This window comes from Rutilus rutilus (genome assembly GCF_951802725.1).
Source record: "Rutilus rutilus genome assembly, chromosome: 1".
Taxonomy (NCBI): Eukaryota; Metazoa; Chordata; class Actinopteri; order Cypriniformes; family Leuciscidae; genus Rutilus; species Rutilus rutilus.
The window spans coordinates 63769633-63783213 of record NC_140209.1 but is presented as its reverse complement, the minus strand read 5'-3'; the positions used below and the strand labels follow the sequence as shown (position 1 = coordinate 63783213).

At 34.6% G+C, this 13581-nt stretch overlaps 1 long non-coding RNA gene across 1 annotated transcript; it reads left to right on the top strand.

Annotated features, from left to right (window-relative positions):
* The first annotated feature begins 11570 nt into the window (after positions 1-11570).
* Positions 11571-13335, top strand: LOC311296689. Its single transcript, XR_014628675.1, has 3 exons — positions 11571-11602; positions 12443-12477; positions 12784-13335. It is a non-coding gene; the product is annotated as an uncharacterized lncRNA (long non-coding RNA).
* The last annotated feature ends 246 nt before the right edge of the window (positions 13336-13581 follow it).

The window sequence follows — 13581 nt, the reverse complement described above, 5'->3', positions numbered from 1 at the left end:
TTTTTATTTAAGGGGCCACCGGAGGAGTTTTGAGATCTGTTGTCAAAAAAGACATGACCCTCCCTTCGCCAGCAATACATTTTTCTATGACCCTCCAAAATGATTGTGAAAAAAGGCATGACCCTCCCCGATAATTTGATTAGCCTACTTCTGTACTGGTTTGCGCTTGGCAAAGATGTTCAGATAGCCATTGTTTGTTTGTTTTTTAAACCATAAACTCTTGCTTTCTCATCTTACTAGGGCTGTAACGATAGACCAAATTCGGTTCGTATCACGATTTTTGATTTTAGATTTGAAAAAAATCATGTTTTCGGTGCTGATGCGGTGTGACTCGTTCAACATGTGGGTGGCGCTGCCAACAAAGCATCTAAAAGCTGTCACAAAGAACCGGCAAAAGTAATGATTATTAATATGTCAAATATAGCAAGGAGACATTTTAATTGTTTATTAATAAACAAGTGTTTTCTGTGTCGACTGCAAATGTAACTGGTCTGTTGTCTGCGTTGTGTTTTGGTTGATATGAGAAGGACAAGACAGCATTCGCAGTTTCACCGATCTTTTATTCCTGATATACAAACACATGTAATCAGCCTCTTAGTGAAATTCGCTCTCTTTAGCTCTCTTCAGTGCGTCACCAATGCAAAGAGGAATAAATCACAGAACAATAAACATACCTGATATACAAACACATGTAATCAGCCTCTTAGTGAAATTCGCTCTCTTTAGCTCTATAAAACAAATGTGATGTACAGTTGTCACATGTGCTCTCGTTTCACATTTAGGCACAGATGCAAAAATATAGCTCAATCGGAGTGAAATGACAAAAATAACCACTCAGATAGGTAAAATAATATTATATACATAAATTAGAGTGAAAATATAGACATAAAAGCAATGATTAAAATAAAGATTAATTTAGATTAACAGGAGCCCAAAATAACCTCACCTCTTCAGTGCGTCACCAATGCAAAGAGGAAGAGGAGGGGACAGAACAGGAAGATATACTGACTCATGACATCATCACAATTAATTAAAGGGAAAGGTACTCATTTCACTTAGGCAGACATATCAGGTACATGTAAACGAACAATTTTGTGAGAATTCTAATAAACTATACATACATTTAACAGTACACTTTCTGTACCTGTTACACAAAGATGAAGTTGACGATGCGTCGCGATCTTCTCAGAACGCGCCAGAAAGAAATGCACATTTCATAAGCAGAAAGCAGTCTGTTTTCCTTCGTTTTGAATTGTTCTGTTTAAAAGTAGACATTTCAAGCTTTCTATATATTTCTCAGGTCTGTGAGGCAAGTAGCATAGCCTACCTTACGCTGAGTTTCGGTTCATTTATGAGACAAGAGTCCAGTTCACTCGCCCGCGCCTCCGTGTCATGATTATCTATTTTTTACTATATTTACTTCTTATTTATTAAATCCAGATGAAACATTGATTAACATTAAGATACAATTAATAAAAAAACGAAATTCACTTTAAAGAAAGGCTTTGTGCTTTCTGTTTGAGGTCTCCGTGAAATTTTTAAAGTCGCTTTCAGAGCAGTCATGTCCGTAATGGAGAGCTGTCACGCCTGTAACATTGTTTTTTTTTTTTTTTTTTTTTCACATAAATGCGAACACGAAAAATTAAATAAAAATAATATTTTATGTTCTGTGGAGGCCGATCTTTATTCATCCGGTGGGTATATATCTTTTGGTTTGCACAGATTACTAAAAAATATTTTGACACCTAAAAGTTAAAGATTTTTTGTGTCACGTCACATGTGTATTTCCCTCATATTATAAAACGCATGTGTAGACTGATATTTTTCTAATGTCTTGACTCCTTTCAGACGTTTCAAAATATTGGTATTAAATGCATTTTCTGAGAATTTATATTTCAAGTTTTGACTGCAAATGTCACGTCTATAACACTGGAAGCGCCCAATTTTAACGAATTTATCCTCAACTAGTTTTTGTGGTGTAGGTCTACGTATTTAATTTAAATATGTGGTAGCCCTACATCTTACACATCGTGGAAACAAAATAAGAATGGAAACTAAAATATGGTAGTATCGCGCTAAAGCGCACATTCTATCAGCAGTTCTGGCGCCTCAGTCCCAATACTGTAAAACTCGACGTACATTCACATCACATGTTAATGCAGCGGTAGAGTTACACTCACAGGACACTGTGCACTTATTCGCAATCACAAAAGTTCATTATTTGCTCGTGCTTTAAAGCTTTGCCGGGTAAACATTTCATTGGCATTCTGTTCTGACATGATGCACTTTTTCTAAGCGCGAACTGAAGTGCGCGCGCACTGTCAAACAGTGCAAACTGGATTTTTGTTGGGTCAGATCCATCTGATATCGAAGGGGGGCTGATAACGCGAGATCAACATGGAGCTAAATGGAAAAAAATAGCACCAAACAAGCCACTTTGAAATGTTGCTGTTTTCATGAATATAAAAGTTGGGTGACCCTCCCCCTAGACTAAAAAAAGTTGGATGACCCTCCCCTCAACAAAGAATAAAAAGACATGACCCTCCCCTATTTTCCTCCGGTGGACCCTTCCATAAATACCGAACGGTCCCTTATTGTGATTTTTTTTTATAATTTTTTTTTTTTATGAATGTCAGTGTGGTTTCAGCCTAAAATATCCTCTTGTGGTCCACATTTTGCAAACTCGGGAATCTAGTCATAATCACATATCACATATAAGTCATATATTTTGTCATATCCTCATCATCATCAGCTGGAGATTTGGTTTTGTTCCTTTATTTTCTGCCATTTGCCACATTGTTAAAATGTTCAGATTCTGATTTCTTATCAGGTTAATGCTACTCAATTACTTATTCAACTAAGAGCAGTGAGTGATTTAGGCTATTTTTGTTCCTTGGTTATATTAGTTTATTTTTCAAACTTTCCAGCCAAATGTTTTCTAGAAACGTGTTCAGAGCATAAATGATCTGGATAACACATCTGTATCACAGAAGGCCTGAATCTCTGATGTGTAAATGATCATGAGCTCGGTGTATCAGGACTCTGATGAAGATTCAACCAGTTTACTGCATAATTCATAATTCATGTTGCTATGCCAGTGGGGAAAAACACTAAAACTATTTAAAAGCAACAGGGCTGATGAATAGGATTTAGGATTCGTTTTTTTTTTTTTTTTATTATACATTTATTTTTTTAATTATTATTAATATTTCAGCAATCTTGGCGATGCACACTTCAGCCAGCAGAGGGCGAAAATTCAAGTAGAAGAAGAAATCAACAAGAAGAAGAAGGAGAAAAAGAAAAAGAAGAGCAATCCTTTTTTAATGCTTTATTCAGTAACAAAACATACAACAATTAAATACAAAAATAATAGTAATACAAAATAATAACAGCAAGAAAACCAATAAAAAAGTAAAAAAATATAAAATGTATAATATATAGATACCGATATTAATAATAATACAAGTAAATAAAAAAAGTGAGCAATATAACACAAATATGAACAACTATATACACAGGGGTATTGAAATCAAATCCATTTCTCTAATTACAAAATAATACAAAGGTCTTTAAAAAGGATAACATTTCAAGGCTTTACAACAGTCTATAGTCTATTTTGCCTTGGTGTTCCTCACACCCTCCAACACAGTAAATTCCCCGGTGTTAAATTTAACACCGCCCGGTGTTCATATGGAAACCACCAGCAGGGTGTTAAAAGTAACACTGAAGCAGTGTTAGAGTTAATGAGATAATTAAGTGATTAATTGAGTGATGAATGTTCGATTATTGAAGACACCTGATGATAACAAGCAAAATCGCTGAAGAAAAGAGAAACACAAGAACTATGACTGACTTCCGGAGATGAAATCAACTGAAGATAAAAGACGAAATTAAATCTCTGAAGATCTCAGCAGAGGAGGATTAAACAACTCCACAGCTTCACTTATTACTAACTAGTTATTGAGAATTAATAGAGGTGTAGATGTTGATGTTTTATTGGAAATAATATGTTTTTTGTAAATTCACCATTATGGTGATCAGTGTTTGCTTTAGTTGGGCAGTTTGTCTCTTGGCTTTGTTATGCAAGTTTGTGGTCTTTGTAACAGTGTTTACCAAAACACATATTTTTGTTACAAAGGAAGCCAGAAGCAAAGATGATCAGGTGATGTAGTTTTAACCATCATGAAGTTGAATGATTCATGAAGTTGAATGATTCACTAATCTCATAAAGCAGCAAAAATGGTTGTTCGTTATTAATACTCTTTTTTACCAAAGAAACTTTCTTGCCACAGATCAGACATTATGAATATTTTTATTTATGTTTTTATTTTATTTTTTTTAACATTGTGGAGCAATTTATTTAAGACACACACAGACATTAAGAATTAGCATATGAATCTCAACAATGGTGACATGCTTCGTGTAGCAATGCATGCTGGGTACCACCATATTATAAAACTAATGGCTCCCAGCATGCATTGCAGCATGAAGCATGTCACCATTGTTGTGATTCATAAGCTGATTCTTGATGTTAGTGTGTGTGTCTACGGTTAAATTTCTCGCAATGTATTTAGAAGTTAAGATTCAGAATGTTTGATCTTTGGCAAAAAAAAAACTGTTAATAACCTCTTTTGGTCAGTTATGACATTTGTCAAAAACATTTTTTATGATTATTAAATATACACCATATCTTTGTTTATGGTTTCCTTTTCAACAAATTATGTGGTTTAGTAAACACCGTTACAAAGACAACAACTAACACAAATATAAATTGTCAAACCACCCAACCAGAGAAACACTGATCACCATAATGGTGACCAAACATTGTAATAAAACTTCATCTAAAAATTTGTTCATTCTCAAAAAGACCTTCTGTAGATGAATGACAGAAATAAGGTCAAACTGGTTTGTAATAAGAGCAATTTCATGTATTTTTCAGTTGATTTCATCTAAGGCTGTGTCTGGAAGTCAGTTGTAGTTTTTGTGTTTCTCTTTTATTCAGCGGTTCTGCTTGTTATCATCAGGTGTCTTCAATAATCGAACAATCATCACTCAATTAATTACTTAATTATCTAATTAACTCTAACACTGCTTCAGTGTTACTTTTAACACCCTGCTGGTGGTTCCCATATGAACACCAAGCGGTGTTAATTTAACACCGGGGAATTTACTGATTTAAGATACTGACAAAGCTTGAATTTAATTTGTATAAAACTAGGTGCATTTTTTGCCCATCGACATTTATGAATGTGATATTTCCCTAAAATAATAAAAAAATTAAGAACAAAACTAATTTTCTTTTCTAAAGGCTTATCGTAAAAAAAATATTATATTCTTATCCTCCAGAGTAATGTCAATTCCAGAAATCTCCTTAAAAAGCTCTTAAAGTCACACCAAAACAATTTAGTACAAATACAATAAAAAAAGTAAATAAAAAAACTATGACAGATAGTCTCGTCAATTAAATGACAAAATAGACATTTCATATCAATGTCTTTCTTAAATCTTTTTATGACCTGATTAACTGGATAAATACAATGAATAATTTTAAATGAAACCTCACGAATCTTATTAATGACACAGTATCTCCTGGAAACCATAAAAACCTCCTCCCACTTAATGCCCTGGAAGCGTGAATTCCAGAAACTTTTAGCTGGAGGAATTCTAAATGAACAACAAATCTGTCTAAGGAAACTATTGTTGCATTTTTTATCAACAATACTTATACCCTCTAACCTCAAGTTGAAATCAATATTCAAATCAACAGCATTAGCAGAGTGCAACAACTGAAGGAGACCAGAAGGTATTGCATCAAAAACAACCGCATAATCCTTTGCAGATATCGGAAGTTTGAATTTATCCAGAAATTCTCCATATGAAAGCAAGTGACCATCATGGCGAAGCAACTGTGTCACCAATAAAATATTGTTTCTAAACCAGTATTCCAAAAAAAGTGTTTTATTCTTATATTTAATATCTTTATTATTCCATATCAAACATCTATGGGGAGAGAGATTGTGTTTGTACACCAGCAACCAGGATAACAGAGCTTGCCTATGAAAGTTAGACAGCTTAATAGGGACTTTATTAATATCAAAGTTGCAATTAAGGAGAAACTTAATACTGCCAATTTGGTTAAAAACTAAATTTGGGATATAATACCACAAGTTGTTATTAGATTTGATACAATTCTGAATCCATTAATTTTAAAGACAGTATTAGAAACTTCAAAGTCAATGGCATTTAAACCACCTTGATGAAATAAATTGCCTAATATACCTCTATTTAAGTAATGTGGCCTATTCTTCCAAATAAAATTGTACATTTTCTTATTAACTTGCCTAATAATTGACTTTGGAGCATCTAAACCCATTGCTGTATAAGATAATCTAGACAACCCTTCAGCCTTTGATAGCAATATTCTACCAGTCAAAGATAAATCTCTAATTAACCACACATTCAATTTATTTTGCACTTCATCAATTAATGGAGGATAATTTATGTCAATTCTTTCCTTTTGATTTTTACATATTTTGATCCCCAAATAAGAGACTTGGTTTTTAACTGGTATTCCACACAATTCCACCACACCATCAGGTATGTCTTTCAAAGGGAACAATTCACATTTATTAATATTTATAATTAAGCCAGAGACTGATGAAAACATCTAAACACCCAAGTGCTGCATCTATTTCTTAGACACTTCTCAAAAATATGGTTGTATCATCTGCAAGCTGTGAACATTTTATTTCTTTGTCAAATAAACAAATATGGAATGGGTTATTTTTAACATGAAGGCACAACACTTGCATAACTAATAAAAATAAGAAAGGAGTTACAGGGTCCCCTTGTTTTACACCTCTAGAAATGGTAAATCTGGGAGTTGTTCCAAAAAGCAATTTAATAGAAGTATTGCAATCGCTATACATTGTACGAATTGCTCTAATAAAATTATTACCAAAGCCAAAAAAAAAAAAAAAACCAAGAGTATCCATCAAGAATGCATGGTCCACAGAGTCGAAGGCTTTATAATAATCAATGAATAATATATTTAACTTTCATCCTGAATTAAGAAATTATATTCCAAAACTAGACGAATATTATTTCCAAAATATCTGCCACGCATAAAGCCAGACTGGCAGTCATCAATAATTTTATCAAAGTTTCAGCCTCTCTGCAAATATAGTCAATAACAGTTTAGCATCATTATTAATTAAAGATATGGGCCTCCAATTTTCAATACTAAGTGGATCTTTGCCCGACTTTGGAATAAGGGTTATTAAACTCTGATTCATTAGGCAGCATTTTCTCAGCTTCCAATATTTCCTGAAAAACATGTGAAAGGAACACAGAGAGATCTTCCTGAAAGCTTTAGAAAATTCAGCGGTTAAACCGTCATTACCCGGTGATTTATTATTCTTCAATTTGGCAATATTTATATGAATTTCATCCAATGTTATTCCCCTATCACAAAAATGTTATGAATCTTCATCTATTACTGTAGAATTAATTTGAATATTTTCCAAAAAAGTCCCTGCGCCTCCAATACCTTCATCTTTTGTGTATAATTTTTTTTATAAAAATTTGTTACAAACTGAGAGATCTCATTTAAGTCCGTTGAAACTTTAGCATCAATCATAAGTCTTCTAAGAGAGGACAATTCAGTATTTCTCTTTTCTCCCTCTTCTAACCATTCACGCCTTGTCCTCACAAATGCTCCTTTTGCCTTATTCTCAAATATTTGATCCAATTCCAATAGTAATTTAACTAACATGTCTTTATCTATTTGAGAAAAACAATGTTTTTCATATATAAGAATAACATGTTTATTGATGGAATCCTCCTTAACCCTTCTGGCTTTGGTCAATTCTTTTCCAAACCTGATAGCAAACTTTCTTATTGAATACTTCATAAATTCCCAATGTTTCCCATACACTTTAGAAGCATTTGCCTTACTATAAGACTCCTTTATAATATTTTTAATAACTTTTTGAAATTGTTAATTTCCAAGGTGAGAGTTATTTAACTTTCAATAATTAAACCCAGATCTTTTTTCAGCCAAACTATCAAAACCAAACATAACATGGATCATTTTATGGTCAGTAAGAATGGAAGGTATTATATCAATTTCATTAACTTTTTGTGCTAGTTCTTTAGACAGTAGTCAAAAGTCAATTCTGGATTGTCTGGAGCCATCCTTATTACTCCATGTAAACTCAACATTACCAGGATTCCTATCTCTCCATTCATCAAGACAATTAAGATGCAAACATAAGTCACTAATATAAGAAAAAGAATACTGTCTAACCTGTCGTAGTCCTAGAGCAGAAAAAGTTTAATACATTTAAAATACTATAATCACTTGACGCCATTGAACTGCAACAAATCCATTATTCATGATTAAAAATCTAAAGCAAAAGATTACTTTTAGTATCATAATTATTAAACCGTATGAATTAAAATTGACTCACCTAATATAGGCGGGACTTTTTTTTCCAAATGAATAAAACACACTTTAAGATTCAAAATGAACACTAGAATACCAAAATATTATATATAAAAAAAAAAAAATACAGACATTAAAGACCCTAGAACGCAATTTTACTCTTTGGTTATGAATGCAGCTTGGAAAAAACTGCAAATTCATTATTTAGGAATAAGATTCAACAAGATTAGTTTAGTATTACAATTATTAAATTTACTCCCCTTGTTTGCAGAGACAAAGAATAGCTGAATCACCACAAGATCTTCCATCACACATATCTTATAACGTTACACTCATCTCGCAAAGTCGTGATCGCTACACTACACGGAAAGCCAGCTAAAAAAAATCTAGTATGATTTGATAGATGTGTAAAGAATCAATGCAGGAAAAAGGAGAAAAAAAAGAAAAACAAAACCAAACTAAATTCAATCCACTGTAGCGTTAGTATGATGACACATGATCAGATATTGTTTTTGGATTTATACTGTTCTACCAAACTCTTGTCTCTTTTGACCTGTCTGTAAATACCTGTAATACAGAATAATACTCTTGACTTGTATATTGTTTAATCACTGTCATTTAATATTTATTTGTTAATTGTAAAGGATGACAGAATGTTACTGTGAACTATCCCTTTAATTTAACTTGCTCTCCTAATCTGCTGTTTCTCTCTCATTATAGGGTAGTGAACATCCTGAGCTTGAACTCATTAGGGATATTCCATGCATATTTTATTTGTGACTCTGTATTGTGTTCACTAGTGATGAATTACAATGAACGCAGCAATCTTAGGAAAAGGGCCCTCAAAAGAGTTGACCCTTCTCTTAAATCAGTGAATCATGAGGTGTATGACCATACTGATAATATTAACAACTCTCCTGTTAGCATTCCTCCTGGTGGCATTCCCTCTGACTGCAGACCTTCAGATCTGAATCCTACTTGCATCTCTGTTAGTGAGAATACAAACAGCAGCTATGATTGTAGCAGTACTGGCGAAACAAACGATGAAAGTGATCTCAGAAGCAGCATTACTGACTGGGCACTTCGGTTTGGTGGATCTCTCATTGCACTTTCTGCTTTATTGGCAAATCTTAGAGTGCATTTACCATTCCTGCCAAAAGATGGAAGGTCACTGTTAAAAACGAAAACCGAGTACAATGTGGAGATGATTGACGGTGGATCTTTCCACTATTTTGGTATTGTCAATGCTTTCAGAAACACGTTGAGAAGTGTATGTTCTCGTTTTACAGACGGGCACATATTTAACATGCAGCTAAATTTTGACGGCATCCCACTTTTCAAAAGTTCTTCAGTTCAACTTTGGCCTATTCTTGGCATGTTCAAAGGTCTATCTAAGAAACCTGTTGTCGTAGGGTTGTTTTGTGGGACCACTAAGCCAAACAATCTTTCTGACTATCTCAGTCACTTAGTTTGTGAGTTGCAGAGTTTAAGAAGAGGTTTTGTTTTTGGTGGCAAGACTTTCTTTGTCAAGGCAACGTCTATCACGTGTGACGCTCCAGCACGAGCCTTTATCAAAGGTATAAAATCTCACACAGGATACTATGGCTGTGACAAATGTCAGCAGAAAGGTTCCTATGTGAAACACCGCATGGCATTTCCTGAGAGCGATGCCTCCTGTAGAACAGATGAAGCTTTTCGACTGGGATTAGATGAGGAACACCATCTAACACACTGTCCTCTTCTAGAAACTGACATTGACATGGTAACTGGTTTTCCTCATGATTACATGCACCTTGTGTGTTTGGGTGTAGTGAGACGTCTAACGGATCTGTGGTGTGGTGCAGTCCCTGCGTACAAGGCTTTCGAGCATTCAGGTCTTGGGTATCTCTGAGAGACTGGTAGCATTGAAGGAGTTCATTCCAGCAGAGTTTGCCAGAAAGCCTAGGGCTCTCAGTGAGAGACTTCGTTGGAAGGCAACTGTTGCTGTACACAGGCCCTGTTGTTTTAAAGAGTGTGTTGCCTCGCCAGGTTTATGATAACTTTATGCTGTTGTCTGTTGCCATCTACATTTTGGCAAATTCAAACTATTGTATAGAAATGAATGATTTGGCTCACTCCTTTTTGGTATCATTTGTTGAGCATTATGGCTTGTTGTATGGCAAAGAGATGGTGGTATACAACATTCATGGCTTGGTACATCTTGCTACACTGTAAAAAAAAAGTGTAATTTTACAGGTAATTGTCTGTATTTTTTTACAGAATTTTACCGTTTTGTCATTATACAGCAAATATCTGTAAAATAAAAGGCATTTGCTGTAATTTAAAGGTCCATTGCTAAATTTACAGTTAATTGCTTGTATTTTGGTTTTACAGCAATTTTACGTTTTTTAAAAGGAACTTGTCTGTATTTTTACAGAGTTATGTGTAATTTTACAGAAATTATTAAGTAATATTTTACAGATTTTTTCTGTGAAATTAGAAAACAAAGAAAAGAAGGTATAACTGCGGAAATCAGCATCTATTCAATATGTTTTCCTTACAGATTATTAAGCATGTGGGGGTTAAAGTGAGTTTTTTTTAAGGTTAAATAAAAGTATTTGTACCATAGACTGTGATTTGTACATACAGTGCCCTACATAGGCTACAGTAGGCCTGAATTATTTTTTATTTCACAGTTTATTTTATACTCATTTTGATCATTATTATTCTCAGTATAATAATCTAGTATTAGTACAGTATAATAATAAACAGTCTTATTCTCCCATGATTTCATCATGTATATTTTATGAATATATTTTTCCAAATCTCCGTTGCTTCACATTCAGGGCTTTGTGTGTGTGTGTGTGTGTGTGTGTTTGTGTGTGTGTGTGTTTGAGTGCGCGCGCGCGATGACGCAGATTCAAATTCATTTTCGCTGTTTACTCCCGCCCACAACGGTTAACGTTAGCTGATCAGTCGAGTTTGGGCAAGCGGGAGATTTGAATTCAGTCTACTCTGGTGAAGTGGATTGTGAGATCAACAGTGGTTCAAAGCAATCGAATTCGTCAAGAGGCGAGCAGCCGTGAGCAGGAGCTCTGTCTTCGGAAATAACGCCCTTTTCAGTGAGCCTTGTTCGTCACAGCGAGCGGACATCATGCCAACCGATCACCGGCTGAGGTAAGAGTCTCATTATACTAAGTTACATGTGAACGATATTTTATATTACATTTGTGTTAAGTTTACAGTTTTCAAGCTAACGTTAGCATTCTGTAGGCCTATATCTGTCAGTAAATCAATCTCTTAAATGGCGGGACATTTTGAAACACTGTCTGGAAGCTGAAAATTCTTCTCTTAAAAATATCCTTGGTTTTAATTATAGTAAAATTATAGTAACCACGTTTTTGGCGGATTTTTATTACCATTTTTAATAACCACAGTTATACTACAAATAGGCCTGTCTGTTTGTTTTTTTGTTTTTTCTTTGTGGTTAAACCATAGTTAATTTTCGTAAGGGTTAACGTGGCTATCAAGACTGTTAAGAAAACGAATTCAGTAGCCTAAATACTGTACTTGATACAGGAAAGCACATGAGACTAGAATATGAACACAACATGATAAATTGCATATTCTGGCTGCATCAACACGTAACGTTAGCTATAGAATGCATTCATGTGCATATATTAGGCTTATACAATACAAGTTGATAGAATGTTTGTGTTCTGATGAAGAAATGAACTTATCTACATTTTGGATGACCTGGGGTCATCATAGGAGCCTTTTTCATAGGATACTTTTGATCATTGGTTATGAAAATTGCATTGATCCAGATGAACAGACAGTTACACCCCTAACGTTAGGTGTCTCAGCTCAAAACTTCACTGTTAGCCTTTCCTGCTCAGCTTCCAGATCATAGTCAGTTGAGGTTTTGCATTGTCCCAGTGGAACATATTCTGACATGTGTAAATGTAATACTGAGTTGTTAATTTTTTTTTTTTTTTTTTTTTTTTGTGATTTCAGGTCAAGTGGAAAGCAGAATGATCATGGCAAACAAGGTATGGGAAGAAGTAGGCTAATTTAAAATATTGTAATGGCCGAGTCTTCTGATTCCATATGATTGCACTAAAAGTGGCAGAACATTTAATTTGTTTTATACTGTATTTTCCCATGTGAATATTCATTTGATCCTTGTGAGGGCACTGGAGCTGCACAAGGTTTGGTTTTACTACAGTAAGACCACGATTGTGTTAGATTCCACCCATCTATTTATTTATTTATTTTGTAGTGTATCTAGGCTCTGTCATTTAGAAACATGACTTTTCCTATCACTTAATGACACATATCTCTACCTTTCATTCCAGCCAGAGGATCTGACGGTTGCTGCTCGCATCTCAGCCTACCTGATGGAAAATTCTTCCTTCACCTTCAACTCAACCTTGCCAAGACAGAACTGCTTATGGTTTCAGCCAAACCATGCGATCCTGCTGATTTGCCTTATACAACATCAGAAAGATCTGGCCCTTCCTATCGGAGCCACACAACTCCTTGTCTAAGCTCTTGTTCTATCCAGACTGGACTATTGTAATGCTCTCCTGGCAGGCCTTCCAGCATCAGTCAAACCTCTGCAACTGATCCAGATGCTGCAGCAAGACCTAAACTCACTGCTTCAGATCTATGTGTCTCCAGAAGCTTGTGTTCTGCAAGTGAACGGCGCCTTGTGGTGCCATCATCCCAAAGAGACACACAATCACTTTCACTGACCTTTCCCTGGACTGTTCCCTGCTGGTGGGATGACCTGCCCAACTCAACACATTTTCAAGAAACTGCTAAAGATCCATCTTTTCATAAACACTTGACCCAATAATACTAAATCTTTGTTTTAATAATAAATAAATGAACTTGTGTACTGTGCTATACTAACTGGGACTTGTCGCTGCACTTGTTGCTTCTATTGTTCTCTTAATTTTAAGTCACTTTGGATAAAATGTAATTGTAAATATTTGAAATAAGTTATATTAGAGTATAAAGGCATACAGCAATTGTCTTTTAATGTGGATATTTTTACATGTTCTAAATGATATAGGCCTACTAAGCCTGTATTTCCTATCATTCACGTATCTTGATGTTCAGTGTTTGTTTAATGAGTAATACTGTAAATG